This window comes from Micropterus dolomieu, linkage group LG08, assembly GCF_021292245.1.
Source record: "Micropterus dolomieu isolate WLL.071019.BEF.003 ecotype Adirondacks linkage group LG08, ASM2129224v1, whole genome shotgun sequence".
Taxonomy (NCBI): Eukaryota; Metazoa; Chordata; class Actinopteri; order Centrarchiformes; family Centrarchidae; genus Micropterus; species Micropterus dolomieu.
In genome coordinates, this window is record NC_060157.1 from 11,255,696 (window position 1) to 11,273,632 (window position 17,937).

Below are 17,937 nucleotides of genomic sequence, written 5' to 3' on the forward strand. Positions count from 1 at the left end.
ATTGTGATTTCTGGATTTTTTTTTTTTTAGATTATGTCTCTCACAGTGGACATGCACCTACGATGACAATTTCAGACCCCTCCATGATTTCTAAGTGGGAGAACTTGCAAAATAGCAGGGTGTTCAAATACTTATTTTCCTCACTGTATGTCAGAGGTTGCACGCCTCTGGAGCAACTAGGGGTTAAGTGTCTTGCTCAGGGACACATTGGCATAGTGGATTTGAACCCGGGTCTCTCACTCCAAAAGCATGTTTCTTATCCACTGCTCCATCACCACCCGCCTGTATGTCTTAGCATATTTTTTTCTAAAACAGCACCGCTCCATGGCGGCAGGCGGCTGCTGCTGCATCACGCCGACTTGACACAGATGTGATTTTTTTGCTGGTAGATCATGAACTTCCTACTTAAAGTTGGATATCATTATTTTCAGAATTTTATTGGCTACACAAAGTGCCAGTCATCGGCACAATTGCTTGTAATTGGCTCGGCCTACCCACGAAATAATAGGGGCCGGCCCTTCCTTACAGCGCTGGATCACGTTGGCTATTGAAGGCTGTGAAAGTGATATGTGAGCTCTTATTGGGTCGGATTAGCTGTCAGTCGAAAGGTTAGAGTTCAGCGGCTAATTTGAATACAAGCTATCGTAGTTGTTTATATTCGAATCGGCGTTATTACGGTTATAATGACTTACGAGCCACGTCTACCAGCAAATATGAAACGATGCGGCATCAGTCCCTGGGGATTTATTGATGGAATAATTTGGACTAAATGTTTTTATTGGATTGGATCGTCTGGACCTTTGACAACTTAACAAGACCATTTTTGTTGGAATATAATCGATTGGCGGATTACTATGAGGCTTCATAGGTGAGTCGCGTCAATTTTGCTTGTACTGGTTGGTCTGACAGAGGCTACGCCGATTGTACCCGCTGTGGTGATTGTATCTTGAAATGGTTTGCATTGGTCGAATCACGAGGATTTTAGCTTTCAAACGGTGCATCATGTGAGTATGAAGTTAACGTATCAGCTGTGTGCACATACCGAAAGCTGCCGCCAGGACCTGACGGCCCGTGGACGGGTAGTTGGTAATGTTAAGAGGTTCAGTCAGTTATGATATGTCAAGGTCAAGTCTTTACCGGTGCGATGAGGCATCTTCAGTGGGATTTAGGTTGAAAAGTTGTTGTTGCCTTCTGTTTTAAATGTTCAAGTTGGTCAGCCTCATCTTTCACATATGCAGTTTCTGTATTATCTGTGCGGCTGCCAGAGTCTCTGATATTGTACTGGTTAGCTTCAACACTCAAGTTCTTGGACCAGCTCAGACAATGTAGAGAGCTAAGCTTCAATCTTTGCCAGCATTACTTAAATGTAGGTAAGCTATGTCACGATACCATAAATTTTGTAGTCAATGCCAGTGAAATTCTGTGATTCCCGATAACCAATTTGACGGTCTAAGACAGTCTACGCCTATAGTGACAGACTGTTGAAAAGACACTCAGATAGTTGATCAAAACTACCTGCCTAAATTAGCTCTCCAACATGTCCCAAAACTGGGAGAAATCGAGGCATTGACAAAGAGACAAAATTTAATATATTAAACTAACCACCCCGTTTTCCATACACAACTCTTAACCGTTTGAGGGAAGTGAAAATAATTCACTCTTTAAGGAATGAAAATGGCATAAAATTTAAATTAGACAGAACCGGACACAAACATGTTTACAAATAAAAGCACAAATTAGTAAATTTTTAGCATCAAGAGCTGTATACCCCTGGCGTCAACACTGAAAAACGTAGTAAAATACATTTACAAGTGTGATCTTTAGCTTTAAAAAAAAATGCTGAATCACAGGTTACATGTGCCATTCAGTTTCCTAAGCAGTAACAATATATTGTTACAAGGAGATGCTACTGAGATGTTAGAAGTTTCCAAACCCCGGCAGAGGACAGTGAAGCAGCTGCCTATCTCAGGGACACTTCGGGTGATCAATTAGGTGATACATTTTTTGTGCTTCCTGCCAAACAGAATATTGGGATGAAACAGAGAGATACCGTTAAAACCAATCTGATCCAACAATAAATCGGGTTTGTTGTGTTTTTTGGATGTAATTTTGACACAGCACCGTGCTCCTCAGGAAGTAGGCCTATTTATTTGTCTTAACAGAATGTATATTATGGAATGTAAAAGTGGCTAGCAGGGTGAAAAAAAGTAATTTTCCATTCACACCTTCCATCCTGTTACTCCATTGTTATCAATTGAAATAGCTATGCATGCACATTTGACCAGGAGGTTTTTCAAAGTGGACCAAGTTACATAGCAAACAGTCTGTCAGTTTGATCAGCTCAATAAACATCACCTGCAGCCTTCTAGATCTGCAGGCAAAGCGGAGGCTGTTCACCTGATGGTTACCTGAGTGGGCAGCCAAGGCCTACAGGAGATGATATTTCATCCTGGGCATCTTGTCTAACTGATACAAACTGAGACACAGGAGGAACATTCACGTATGCACAGCAAGAAACAGAGAGGAGGACCTTAACACAAGTGAAGCATTCCTTTTGGGCAAAGTCACCTAAAAATACACAAACAACAGCTATAAAAAGCCCCCAAGAAGAATCGGAATCTTTGTCTCACATTGCATCAAATCAATATTTAAATTCTGGCCCCTTTCTCTCTATAAGACAGCATGCAGACGTCACTGCCAGTTTACTACGACTCGGATCTCACAGGACTAACAGATTCATTATGCGGGAGGGAAGCAGTAGAAGAAAATGAGAGAGGAAAAGTGGATTCAACCAAAGACGCTCCCTCCCCTCAGCCTGAGCTGAGGCCGATGTACAGAGAGCTTCCTTTGCTCTTCCCAGCCTGGCAGAAACAGATGGGTGAAGGCAGTAACTCTGCTTGGTCCCCATCCACAACAGAATGTGAAATTCAGCAGTTTGACTAAAGCCTGAGCTTGCGTGCTCACTGCCTGTCCTGTGCACGCTTTCAGAATCTCCTGAGTCATATGTTTCACTGAGCAATCTAAACGTCTCTTACATAGCACTTTCATGGGGTTAAAGGCATTGATATGACCTTCTGAGCCATAATGGGATCAATCAATTAAGGGTTGTGGGGGTTACACTTTGGTAACTACAGTGATACCAAACAAATTAGTGATGAACATGGCCAAGACCATTTTTATTATATATATATATATATATATAAAATAATATTATTATTATTATTATGTCCAGTGAGCATTATGATGAGATCTGTTCTCTATAGACTAAGCAGGAGCAGACGAACTTCCACTACCATGGTGACCTTACCAGTCAGAGACTAGACTAGAGAATGAATAACTTCCACGTTCACACAGACTACCTTCGTCTGTCGGAGGGGCAACTGCCGACCGTTATTGACACAAACATTTCTGCTTCCACTGTCAGTTTAAATGTGTTCAATTCCACTCTACCACCACAATAATGGTGGCGGCGCCTGATGCAACACAAAAATTAGTCGCCTGATTCGTCTAGAGACCTTCTTCTGCCTAGAATATGCTCCCCATCGACATCAGACGGATCTTTCTGATTTATCTATCATAGATGTTACTTTAGTTATTGCTGTTTTTGGTCCTTTTTTATTGTTTTTATGTTATTTTTGTTAACTTTCTATTGTTTACCTTCATATATGTTATTCTATTCTTATTTTCTGATCTTTACATTTGCATCATTGCCTTTACTTGTTTAATTGATACCACGTGTCTTTAAATTGTTTTTCTTTTTGTGTGGACAACGGGAAAACTAGCGACCATTTTATGGAAGCTAATGGGGATATTAATAAAGAAAAAAACAGTGACTAATGCTGTTAGTGCTTATCCAAGGTGCTATTATGTACAGTATGTTGCAATTGAGCCTGACAAGAGGTGCGGATAAACAGGCCTCTGTGACTTCACAGCACCAACAGTGTGACCTCGGAGGGGAGGCAGAGGGGCAGCCAATCAGACGCTTGGCCGGCCCGCTGCTCCACACCAAGGTGACGAGGTGGGGGTAGCAGACCTTGGAGTGCTCTCCTACTATCCTGAGATGAGTGATGCTGCTGCTGGTGACACTGGAGAGAGGTGCTGGTGGTTGGAGATCGCAGTGTGTGCATACTTGTGTGCATGTGTGTGGTGGGGGTAGAGTGAAATAGGAGGTGTGGTGGCTGAGGGGAAGGCAGGACAGGAGTGAATTAAACTGAGGAGGTAGTCACGTAACAGCCGGGTTCAGGCAGAGTTGAGGCCACTTGCTTGCTGTGTTGCAGCTGGTAACATTTACCTCAACTCCTACCTCATAAATGTTTGTGTGTGTGTGTGTGTGTGTGTGTGTGTGTGTGTGTGTGTGTGTGTGTGTGTGTGTGTGTGTGTGTGTGTGTGTGTGTGTGTGTGTGTGTGCGCACGCACGCACGCACATGGGCACGTAAAGTAGCTCTAAAACACATTAGGTCTGGATTTTTACAATGGAAAAAAAGTAAAATAACAGAACTTCCCTTCTTAGACACACACGCCCCTCTGAGGACCCCTTTAATAAGCATCTATTACCTTACAGCTAGAAGAAACGTGGAATTAACCTAAATCCAGCTCTCCTCTGCGCGGAGCTCACAAAAAGTTGACAGATTGTGTATCTCTTTTAGACAACCATACACACATGCCTGCCCTAAACCATCACATCACTGACCACAAAAGGCGACACGATTCGTCACTGCTCTCCCAGTGAATGGTGACTCTGTTGGTTTATGAAAATCCTGCTGTGCTCTGTGTGCATCTTCCAGAGCAAAAAGAGAAAACAACAGAAGCAGGAGAAGAAAACCACCTGCCATATTAGGCACTAGGACATGTTGCCTTACACGATTTAGTGGCATGTTGAAGAATAAAAAGGCAAGTGCTTATCAGTAGCCTTTGCTGACAGCAGTTTTCTGCTATCTCACCTTCATGTTTTTGCAGAGCAGCATGTGGGGTGAGGTTTCTTAGGGCCACGACACTGCGTACTGTAAAAATGGTCACAACTATGATAAAATTGGGTCAAATCTTTGGTTGTCAACCCAAAACAGTGGCCTTAAATCACACTGAGAGACACCGGTGGCTGATTGAGAGCTTTGGCGAACATAAATGTATCAAAATTCTCACATCACTGCTGCTACGGCACATGCATACAAACCAATCAGAATTTGGCATGAAATTTGTCGGAAATTTCTGGCCGAGCGGACATTCTGACCACCATTTTTGAGAAAAACAAACGCAACAAAAAACACAGCACCAGGCCAAGCTCTTTAAATTGCAAGTTGTTTTGTGATAGTGATAATTATGACATTTGTGTTCTCTATACTGTAGCCTGTTCTGATATTAGCTGATCAATATAAAACTTTGAACTAATTTCAACTCGATGCAGATCATATTGGGAATAACTCCTATGATGTGATTGTGATTATCAAGCTAACTTCAGCATAGTGTTGGACTGCCTTTATTCTTCTGCTGGTGATGGTGTGCTTTTCGTCACAAGCACACCCCTGCCTAAAAATGACTGACTGAGTCATTTGACTCTACTTTCATGAACAGCAAAGTGAACATACAATGTGATCGACAAGCACTGCCACTTCAGCTGAATTGGATCCCAACTTGTCCTGTCTCATGGTCAAGATGTTGTTGTGTGATGAACAACCTCTGCTCTTTGTTTCTTTTGGTTAATGTCATCAGCCCGACAGTTACACTTTCAGTCCTGGTGTACGTGCGTCACCAAAGCCCAATATTGTTAATATTGTGATAAGACAAATATTTATCACATTACGATTTATATTGCTATTACAACAAATACAGCAAACCCCTACAAATGACATGCCACTACTAGCATATTCTTAGTCTGTCGGTCCACCACTTTGGCTGTAATATTTCAACAACCACTGGATGGATTGCCATGAAGTTTTGTACAGACGTTCATGGTCCACAGAGGATGAACCCTACTAATTTTAGCGATCCCCTGACTTTTTTTGACCGATTTGCCAGTCACCCAGCTTGCCGACTCTCAGGCTGTGATTAGAGGGAAATCAGCAATCGATCGGCAGTCGCCAGTCGTTAGGTGTGAAATAATCAATGATTATGACTCGACCTCCACATCCAGCAGTCAGCTGGCAGAGCAGGCAGCTACTTGTTCACTGCAACTCGACTTCCCATGTCAACTGGAACGCACCATAACTCACCTCCAGCTCTCTCTGTAGCTCAGACAATCCCTGCTACCCATATTCTTTGTCTTTATAATTGTTATCTTACAGCTGTTTTGTGTGTACTGCTAGAAAGCTGAGGCGTATTCACATTTCATCCAATCATGTGGTTCCACTGACATAAGGGTCTACCATGCATGCGTAGTAGTATAACCAGTGGGGAAAAACACTTTTTAACCTTTAAAGCTTTATTTTGGGAAAAGTCAGACTTTTTCAGTGATTTTTATCAGCTGCTGATTATATAAATGCATGTTTTATGTCCCAGTGACCAGTGAAAGTGCAGTTATGGCGCTCTCCCCATTCATTCAGATAGGGGCTAGGGCTGCAACAATTAGTTGATGTAATTGACGACGTCGATTATAAAAATTTGTTAACGTGAAATTTCAATGTCGACGCGTCGTTACAGAGATGCCGTTTAAGGGAGAAATGGCAATCTTCTTATTAAGAACATTTCTGGTTTCTGGCCATCTGGTCCCAGTAAAGGACTTTGGCATAGGTCTTAGCCTTGTTTCCTCTGTAGTGCTACAATTCACTAAGTAGGTATGCATTGCTTGATGACATACCTCACAACTGATGTTTTCTGACAGACTGCGACCCAGAATTTTATTAGACCCACTTTGGCAGTGTGACATGCAATGAACCTGCACGATTCCTGCTCTCACACAGCATACTGGGGCCTTTAACGTACAATGTGGGCTGTACTGAGTCCAGCAAACATGCAGCAAAGCCCCCGAGGGCTGCTGCAGCCCTCTGAGGAGAGGAGGAGAGGAGGTGGAAGAAGCCCCAGGAAGCCTCACAGCAATGCACCATTAGAGAAAGGAAAACACAAAGCCAAGCTCTGCTGCTCGCTTCTTCTCCAGCCACTGTATCCCTAATCCCACTCCCACTGACCAGTTAAATATTTTATCAGCCGGCAAAAGAACCTACAAGCCCCAAGGCCAAAGGTTGTTTTTTGTTTGTTTCTTTATTGAAGAAAGTAAATGTGTGTGTGTGTCTCTCTCTCTATGTGTATTGGGGGTGGGGGTGGAGCGGGTTAGTTTGTTCACAGATCACAACGACACTGAAGTGCTTTTGATTGGTCACTTTGAAGTAGTTTTTCTGTTTCTCTCTCCCTCTCCCTCTCCGTGTGCATCCTATGTGCAGCGTGCTCAGTTCAGAACTGGATGAACGACCTTGAGCAGGCGCACAGGGCTGTGTTGCCATGGCAACGAAGCCTCGCGCAACCAGTAACAGCTGGATGCAACAGCACTCCCTGAATTTTAGCGGGAGTCGCCACGTTAATAAAACGACTCTCCACGTCTCCTCCTCCCCCTCTCCTCTCCTCTCCTCCTGCCCCCCCCCATCTCACACATATTTACTCACACACGGATCTGAACCAACACAAAAGAAAGCCATGGTCGTACAAAGAAAATATATTGGATATTAACACATGAACTTATTTAATCCTGAGAATCAGCTAATTGTGTTCTGCGAGAAAGTAAGAAGTAGACAAAGACTGAGGTGAACAAGACAGGAGGAGGCAAAAAAGACGGATATAAAGAGTGAAGCGGATGTAACAAAACAAAACACAGAGATGGGCACTTGACATTCCTCTCACAGAAGAAATAGCTCTCAGAAAAATAAAGCAGCAGAGGACATGAGCAGCGCTGAGGCATTATGGTGAAAGAAAGGAAACAGAAACTGAGGATATGGTCGATTGTTGTTCTGACATGAGCATCAGCTTTCTCAGTTCTGTTTCTCATCAGTTCATCCCATTATCACAGACAAATGTGTAAACTACTTTTCAGCTCCTTAACTTTACCAAAAACATTTAGCCCAAAATATATTTTTCTACTGAAATGATAAAACGAGTGGATTTCCTGACATGTCAAATAGCAAAAATGACTAACACAACACTTGGATCAATTTCAGAGCATGTCAAGGACATGACCTGTGTTTGCCGTCAGTCTGAATGGTTCAACACGTGTTCAGTGACCCAGTTTTATGACTCGCTCCAGATCAGCGTTTAACACAGGCCTGACTAGAGCAGGATAACGTAAGCATTAATGTTTAATGTGAGATTTACCTCAATAATAAAAACATTTCAAAATGTTTTAAGACTTATTTTTGATCATCAATTAATCTGTCCCTCAATTTTATATTTTGATTCATTGTTTTTGTCTATAAACTAAAATTGTGAAAAAAGACCATCAGTCAAGGATGATATCTTGAAATGGCTTGTTTTGACCAAGTAACAGTTCAAAACCCAAAGTTATTCAATTTACAATAATATAAAAAGACAAAAGCAGTAAAGACTAACATCTGAGAATCTGGAAACACAGAATGTTTGGAATTTTTTGGATACATTTCCGTAAACAATTAAATCGATTATAAAAATAGTTGATTGATTTGACATACATTTTCATTCTTAAACATGTTTACTTCTGACGTGTTTGTCTTGTGTTATTGAAGGGCTGTTTTCAGATTGATTTGTTAAAAGGTACAATGTGTAAGAACTGAGATTACTCTCCATCTGTCAAATTCGTACTCCAAAAAAAAATAAATAAAAAAGGTGGCAACATATCACATATCAGTCATAACTGCTGCTAACTGCTTAGCTTTTACCTCACTTAGCTGCAGCTAACTTAGTGATCTTTTAGCTGACTGAAACTGGAATGGGTACCAGAACTGGAGCAAAGCAAGTGGGCAATGAAATGGGGCTCAGCAGCCTCCTAATAAACTTAACACAGCCTCAGAGACCAACAGAGGCCAGGGAATCCAGTATTGAGGTGATTTACAGGGGCTCTAACCAGAACTCTGACTCCGGGAACGATGAAGACACGGCGGGTTCAAGCGGGCACAAGAGAGGAGCAAGAGGGAGCTCTGGCTTCAGAGAGGCAGTGATAGCATGTATAACCAGAATATTTTGACATCTAATTCTGTGAATTAAAGGTTTACTTCGACCAAACCAGAGTTGGTGATTGTTGGGACAGTGGAAAGGCTAATGCTTGATTTATACTTCTGCGTATGTTCTCAGTGTGTGTAAACTACGCATGTAGCCATGAATTTATACTTGTACATTGGTGTCTGTGTCATTCTGCAATTACACCGCCAAAACGATAGTTGGCGGTAGCACTATAGCATCCACTGTGTTGGCTTTTGCTGGCCGAGCAACCTGTTTAGCCCTCCGCTAACTTGAATGGGGGTAAAATGATATACGTGTAGCTCTTGTAACGCTCAAATATACTGTATATATCCCCCGTGTTACAGCCGCAGATTTGGCTGCAAATAAAATTTACTTCAAAGCACGGAGTACTTCCTGTGGGCTTGGAGGAAATGTGAAGGCACCGAGCCGACCAATCACAGTTCTTGAGGTTCGCATCACAGCGACCTGCTGTTACATTTTTGGGGAGGTGTACCTCAGGCTACTGCATAGGGTACGAGGCTACGCCGTAGATTTGACCCAGAAGTCTTGGGCTTAGAGCAAATGTGATGCTAAAAGCCGACCAATCACAGTTCTTGCGATTGAATTCAGAAGGTGTGCATTTATATTTTTGTGTGTGATCGGAAAATAACTGTAAGAATATTTCCTTTCTTCACATTTTGTGAGTTTATTTTGTTAATTTATTAGACAAAAAAAGCTAAGAGAGCTTGTGTAGTATAGCAAACTCGCAGATCACACACATTTCCTAGCTAAAACTATGGGGTGAGGCCAGAGCTCTACTGTCAGACTATTGCCTCTAGAGGTAATAAGTGTTATTAGAGACAGGACTACATACCATACATAGACGTCTTTGACATAACATCAGAACTGTTACTTTTTGTTACATTCTGTTAATGAATTCAGTTAATTTGTTGTTGTATTTAAAATACAAATTCTTGTTTTAAAATTTAAATTCTGGCCATATGTTACCCATAGCACCTTTAAACTGCTTACTACTTGTGCTGTCTGTCGTCACTTCCTAGACATATTTGAAAAATATAATATGAACAAATTCAGGTCTGTAAGAGATTCATACTGTTGGTAATTTAATAAATTCGGTTTATTGTCCAGCTTTAGGTTTAAAACTGCTTAGCTTTTGGTACACAAAAGTGGACACAGGCTTCTTTAATAACTTTACGGTCACTAAGGACTGCGCTCTGATGGCCTAGATTTCCCAAACCTCCTTTGTCCTGTGTGTTTTAGATGTCTCCCTGCTGCAACAAAGCTAATTTAAATGATCATTTGCTTCAGGTGTTCATAACGAGTTGATCATTTAAATAAGCTGTGTTGGAGCAGGACAAGGGGTACCCCAGGAGAGGTTTGGGAAAGGAGCAAATTCAAACCTTTTACACTGTAAATTCCACAGTTATAAATCTTTTACATTTAAATTGTTCTTTTTACACTCATTTACACTCTCAAATGTAAACAAGGAACCACTTTGAGTGAACTGAAACTTGATTTTAATCAGGCTCTGCTATAAATCTGAAGCATAGTGGTGAAGTATAGAACTACACTCGATGAACAATGACACTGTGACATACAGTATGGTATAAATCAGGGGTGGGCAAACTATGGCCCGCGGGCCACATCCGGACCGTTGGTCTTCTTAATCCAGCCCGCTGAAGATTGGTACAGAATTGCCCAAATCAAATTATCTCATAAATATGACTGCATTCATTTGACCTTGTCCTGTAATGCCTGGCGTTCCACCAGGTGGCGCATTAGGCACAGTGATAGACTTGAGTTTGCGGACCCGGGCTACTCTCTGTTATTACTCTGCTACTGCAATGAACTCATCTGCAACAATGAGTGGGCCAAAGAAGAGAAAAGTCGACAGTGAGTGACGGGTGTTTAATAAGTAATGGACAACTAAATACTTTTTTACTGAAGTCCGGTCAAAGGCTGTATGTCTTATTTGCCAAGAAACCGTTGCGGTTTTAAAGGAATACAACATCAGCCATCACTTTTCCACCAAGCATGCTAATTACGCTAACAACCAGTCAACGCAAGAAAGGACGGCTACCGCTCCGAGGTTGGCAGCTAGATTGCAGGCTCAGCAAAACGCCTTTATCCGACAAACTGCCATCCAAGATTTAAGCACGAAGGCAAGTTAATTGTTGGCATTCAAACTAGCAAAGACCAGCAAGCCTTTCTCCAAAGGAGAGTTTCTCAAAGAGTGCATGGTGGAGACAGCAGGTGTCTTGTGTTCTGAGAGCAAGAACAAATTTGAAAAAATTAGCTCATCACGCAGGACAGTGACTCGCCGTGTTGAACTAAACCCTGAGCAGGAGGTAATTTTCTTACACTGCATAATCCACCAAGAAGCACTGTGTAAATCCGTATTGCAGCTTGACCACGTACTGAAGCCCGCTGTAAAAGTCGTTAACTTTATTCGAGCGAGGGGACTTCAGCATAGTCAGTTTATTAAGTTTCTGACACTGATCACCAGGACTTGCTTTACCACTCCAGTGTCTGCTGGTTAAGTTTGGGGAAAGTATGTCAACGAGTGTGGGAGCTCAAACAAGAGATTATCTCATTTTTGGAGCTACTTGAGAAAGCTGACGATATTCCTGAGCTGAGTGACATAGATTGGCTTTGTGATTTAGCTTTTGTCTGTGGCCACCCCTGGTATAAATGGTCAAATGAGAGTTTAATGTGCATTTCTTTTCATGCATCATACATGTGGTTTTGTGTGTGACAGAATATCAGTAACATTACTTTCACGTGTGGTCTTTCTTTTGAGAACTACTAACACTGCTCAAGGAAATCCAAACTAGCTTCAATTTAACAAAAATTACGTCTAATTGAATTTTTAGTGACATTCCCTCATGAAATGTTTCACGTCATATTTCTGCCGATTTCTTTGAATTGCATAAACCAATAAAAATGAGAATCGGTGCAGAGGCGGCTTATTTACGCTTTTGGTTATGTTCTCCATTCCTAATAATTGTTTGGCTAGCCATGAGCCATGAGTGTCATCTCTCTGCAAATGCATCAGTGACAGATGAGAAATTAGTCAAGCCCCCTACGATTTTTAAAATGTTACTTCCTTTTGTAATCATCCTTTAGGCCTTTCTTTTCCTTTCACACATAAATTAAGACTTAAGAGTTGATTTTGGGTATTTTTTGTTTCACAGTGGATAATGTTATTAGAATATGAAAAAAAAAAAAACAAAATACATGTTTTTATCCAGATACATGCACATATGCCATTTAAAAAGAAAATTTAAGCTACTCTAATCAATATTTTTATTATAACAATGGGTCAAATGACTATATGAAAGGGGTCACTTGTGGTGACAAGCCCACCGTTTAGGTATCGTTTCGATTTTACCACCCACAACTTTACTGTTTTGACTGACTTTCAACCCTCTCATCAGCGTCTTTTCCAGCCACAGCAGGCAGCTGATGTTCTGACTTCATGCTACCTGCAGAACAGAGCTAAAACATTCATCCAGTGACCATTAACAAAACTAAAACTAAATGCTAAGTTGCTGTGTTGATGTATTTAAAAATAGGCAACTGTTTGCCAGATAACATGTCACTGTCATGGCCAAATAAAATCAGCATAGGAAAAATATCTTTTCACCTCAGCTGATGTTATTTTCAGTGAATCCTCTGCATTGTTTCACTTGCATGTCAAAGCATCTTTTTGGAAATATCTGATCTGTGATATTGCAGGTGGTGCCGACTCTTGAGAAATAATGTATGGCACCAACATTTTTTCCTGTATCGTCATGACTAATGAAAGCACGTCAGCTTCCGGCATAACCACAAGAGCACTGACTCCAACACACAGCATTATCATATCACTCACACATTACTGACACTACTGACAGTAAGATCAGTGGTACATTTAAAAGGAATAAACAAAGGATGATACATTTGTGTTATTAGAAGTACAAATCTTTTATTTTTTTATATTTTTTTTTTCAGTTTTTCTGAGTGTAAAATACTTATGAGTGTACATAGGGGAAGGAGAGGGAGGCAGATAGACGGGGAAGCTCTCTATAACAAAAAATCAACAAGTAATTAAGATCATCTTTAACACTTAAGGATCAATGTGCAAGTATCTCTATGTCCAATAAATAAAACTCTAAGCTTTTAAACACTTTGTGAAGGACATTCATTAATAGTTAAATGTGGCCTTGAATGAAGCCAAGATGTTTTTTGTTTTTTTAAAACGGGATGTGGGTAGTATTTCTGGTTTCAAACAGTTAGATGTACGATAAAATAGAGCTCATTTGAGTGTCAAAGCTAAAGCCAACTCATAAATCCCCTGTCTATCACCAATTCAATATCAGAAGCAGCAAAACATTACAGTCGGGAAGGCTGCCTATGTGGTTTCTGGCTTCAGAAGAGAGCCATAAATGTGGCACACATGCAAAACCCGAGAAGTGACACATTACAATCCTGTTTTTTGTGTTTCTTTGTTTCTCCTTTAAGCTTATAGAGGGCTGACATGGTGATCCAAATAGCGGTCTTATGCTGGTTTCACACGCAACGTGATGTGAGCGCTGACGGTGCGATCAAAGTCAATGCAAAGCAGAGGAGGGAAGTGATTTCCTGCTCGGCAGCACGCTGGAGGCGATTCGAAGTGCGCGATCATGCAAAAAAGCATGCAACCCTCCGTTGCGTGAGTTGAAATTTTTCAACTTGAGCGTAAAAGTCACGTGATGTTGTGTCACGATAGCCTATCAGCGTCTAGACAGTCCGGACATCACCAACAGTTTTTCAGAGTGTGGTGTGTAGAGGACAGGGACGCCGGGCAGATAGGAGGGACAGACTCTCTGCCCACTGACAAACAGCTGCTGAGCTACAGGAGCTCTGGAGGAGAGAGCCGTTGGCAGCGCAGGAGCTTTGGACAAAAAAAACCCAACCACAGTCTGACTGGATTCTGCTCTGATAACGGAGTAGTTTACCGGCGGGTGGAGCTCAGAGTTAACTGCTTTTATTAAATTTACTTTTTATTTGTATTTTTTAGTGATTTAAACATTGATTTATCTTCACTTGCGCTTCACAGGAGCAAGCTGGCATGTTTCTGGCCCCACTGTTATTGTAGCTGCCAGAGCTCTGTGGGACAACAAAAAAATATTTGTCTGTTACTGGATTCCAGTTATCATTGTCCTTTACACTGAAATCAGTTAGCATAGCATAGCTCTGATCAACTCGCACTCCTTTCGGAAAACAAGCATTTTAAAAGTTGTAAGCTTGTAATCTGGCTGACAGACCTAACAAAGCATTAATTAAGAAATCAGCATCATAACGTAGTTATATTGGCATCGGCTTGATCTGTTTATTGCAAAATGTTATTTTTTTTGTTCATACAGCTGTAATATTGGTGTGTTGTTTTTATTCGCATTGTCACGTTGTGTGCAAACACTCGTGCAAGTATTCCAGCGGTGAAACTCACGAGATGAAATCGATGCAAATTTAAAAATTGCGTTGTGTGTGAAACCAGCATTATAGAGGTAGGAGAAAATGATCCTTAATGCTTCTTTGGTATTGGCCGAAATGTGTCTGTGGAACTGTCAAAAATGTGGTACCAAAAGTTGGTCTCGACCGTTCAGTAAACCCCTTCCTTGAACAGTGATTGTCCAGTCATACCTCAGAAAACATAAATAAGGCTTTCAAGCATTGGATTTCTCCACAATGCCGAAACATTGTACATAGAGAGCAAAAGAGTAAGGAATGGATCAAACAGTGTTTAACGTAAGCCAATTTAATGACCAAGAGTTACTTCCAAGGACAAGGAACACATCTTTAACTAACTACACTGGTTTGTAATGTTGCAGGTTATGTCAGAAAAATCCCCGTTCAACTGGCACAGCCACTGTGTGGAAGCTGGTCCCTGATGTTATCAGAGCTAACGTTAGCAGCTTTGTCCTGCTCTTTATTGGATTTGGAGAAGTTTACAACCCAGCACACCCAGCCAGCATTACCTGAGTTGTTGTTACATTTGCCAACCACATCGAATAATCGTCATCCTAGAAGCATTTTGTCTTGTAAGCTGAATGTTCGGCCACCAAAATTAATCGGGCGAAAATAGCAAAAAAATACACATTCGGTGTTCGGCCCAATATGTCTAAAGATCGAATAATTTTTACTGAACAATTACGTTGACATGTCGGCAGTGTGGAAGCATTTTAAAGTGTCTGAGAAATCTCCATTTGCAGACACTGTTCTGCTGGATTGTCTCCTAGCACATCCACACCATCTGTGGCTGACTTTATAGAAAAGGCAACAAATGGTCTGACCCGCTTTGAGTGTTTCTGTTACTTGGGTTTGTGAGAAGTCGATTAAGCTAACCACACCTAAATTTGGAGTGCATACGTATTCACGCCTTTATGGTAAATCCACAGAAACGGACCGGTGTGAGCTGACAGGCAGGTTAGCGACTTTATCCTGTCATTTTCTCTCTTTACAAAGACAAGTGCTGCAGTATGAAAATAGAAGAAGAGATGCTGTGAAGTCTTCGTGATACGCGATACGAGAACCACATACAACATTATTTATCAAATTGGGTCGGACTTGATGAATAGCACAAGGATACACGTGACAATGTCCGGTTTTCAAAATAATGTGTCTATACAGGATGGAAATAAGATTAATTAGATTATAGTCACAGAAAGCATAACACATATTACATGTGTCCATTAAAAGTAAATGGACACATGTAATTTACTATACCGGACTTTACCCCTTGGGCCTTGGACCCACCCACCATGTTCTCTCCACATGGGAAACAATGAGTAAAGAGCACATTTTGACTATTTAATTTATGCAATGGTAAAAAAAAAGAAAAAAAAAAAAAGGAAAAAATGTGAATGTACTTGTTTTTTTTCATTATATTCAGTTTTGGCTTTGGCCAAGAATTTTCATTTCGGTGCATCCCTAGTCAAATATATAGTCTACTGTAAAATACAAAAAGTATGTAAGCTAAGCAGAACAAAATAAAAGTCTGAGCTTACTTTTCCCCACGCCATACTTTTTAGACAAACTAGAAAATCATGTTTCTATTCCTACAAGTGAGGTATTGGAAAAAAATATTGTTTAGCTATAGGTATCGAAACCCATATACGATATTGACAAAGTATTAAAAGATATCCTGCCCTTGTCTACCGCTGGACTGGAGATGCCAGAGTAACAGGACAAGAAGACAAAAATGAGTGACCAAAAAAAAAAAAAAACACAAAAAAAGACCCTTCCTCCACAGAGCAAAATCAATGAGAGCTGGTGAAGATTAATTCCTGTTTAACACATCCTGACACATGGAAGAGGGGCCCCCAACAACAACAGGACAACAGTTCAGCTCACTACACTACACTGCAGTTGGGGGAGGCAGGGGACAGCGAGAGACATACCACAGGGAGAAGAGAGAGCACAGCAAAGAATGTTGTCCGTCAGAAACCTTTCTGACTCCACAAACCGAGCACAGTCAAGAAGTGCAGAAATGTCACAAACAAAAGACCAGGAAAGACCCAAAACACACATAAAGCCAGATAGAATACCAGCAAGAGGGCCCACCTGAGCCCATCCCCTTACGATACTACCCCTATCCTCCACACAGAGCTTCCCATACTCCTGGGTTGGCGTGAGAGGTCGTGCCTCCCTCCCGCTCATCCTCGTGAGCCCTGCCCCCAGCTCCTGACCCAGTCAACAGCAACCCCTGCTAACCTCTGTCCCCATTTTCCCCCCATTCAGCAAACATCATGCATCACTGTCACCCTCCTCGTCCACGTATTCATCTGCTCATGGGTGCCTATGAGTCCGAGCAGCTTGCTCGCACCCCACCCAGTGCATTTGATTTCCTTGTAAGCAGGTTGCAGGCGTGTGTGTGTCTGCACGTGTCTCCACAGAGTTGACTGTAAATCTGTCAAGAGAGGGTTGCCATGGAACGAGACAAGGGCTTCTTGTTGCCACACCCCTCCACTTTGGACTTCAACCACAAGCTGAAACGATTAGTCAATTAAAGGACTATCAACTAAATTAAGTGTATCAACAGACAAGTAATCGCAAGCAATTTTGATTACAGATTCATTGTTTAATCCCTTAAAAAAGCAGTAGCATCTCGTTAAATCCTCTCTCAAGAGTTGATAAACGCAAACAGTGAGGCTAAATAAATAGGAATGCATACAAAACAGAACAGAGTAATACACTTAATAAGCAAGAAAAAATACCTCATACTACACGTTCTTTACTCAGTAAATTCAGTTCAGTAACACTTACCATTTTGACTTTTTGAGTGTAAACCTTTCATAAGAAAAGTTCATGATTGTAATTCAATAAAATCTCAAACCATTCTCTGATTGCTGCTTCTCCAGTATGAGCATTTGCAATATTTGGGTTCTGGACTGCTTGTCAGACAAAACAAGAAATTTGATGACTGACAGATTAATCTGCTATGAAAATAATCATTAGTTGCATAAGTCACACCTAAATTTAACATTACATTGGCCTTAGTGTAAATCACCTCAACCTGACATCCCTCACCTGTCTACACTGACACATAAACCATCTGCATATCTGATTTACCTCCATTCAACTACTGTTTACACACACACACACACAGTTTTTTTCCCAATGGTATTATAGTAGGGCTCTGGTGTCATGCTCAAGGACGTGGTGCTTTTCATGTAGGACACACATACACGCTGGCAGTTTCAGGGATCAAACCACGGACCTTCAGGGTTACAGGACAGTGTATGCACAGGGCCACGTTGCTGCCCCCTGCAGATGTACAGTGAG

At 41.3% G+C, this 17,937-nt stretch overlaps 1 protein-coding gene across 3 annotated transcripts in view; it reads right to left on the reverse strand.

Moving 5' to 3' along the window:
* Window positions 1-17,937, reverse strand: part of LOC123974891 (nuclear receptor coactivator 3-like) — a 76,477-nt gene that overhangs the window by 48,238 nt on the left and 10,302 nt on the right. The gene's annotated exons all lie outside the window — the stretch shown is intronic.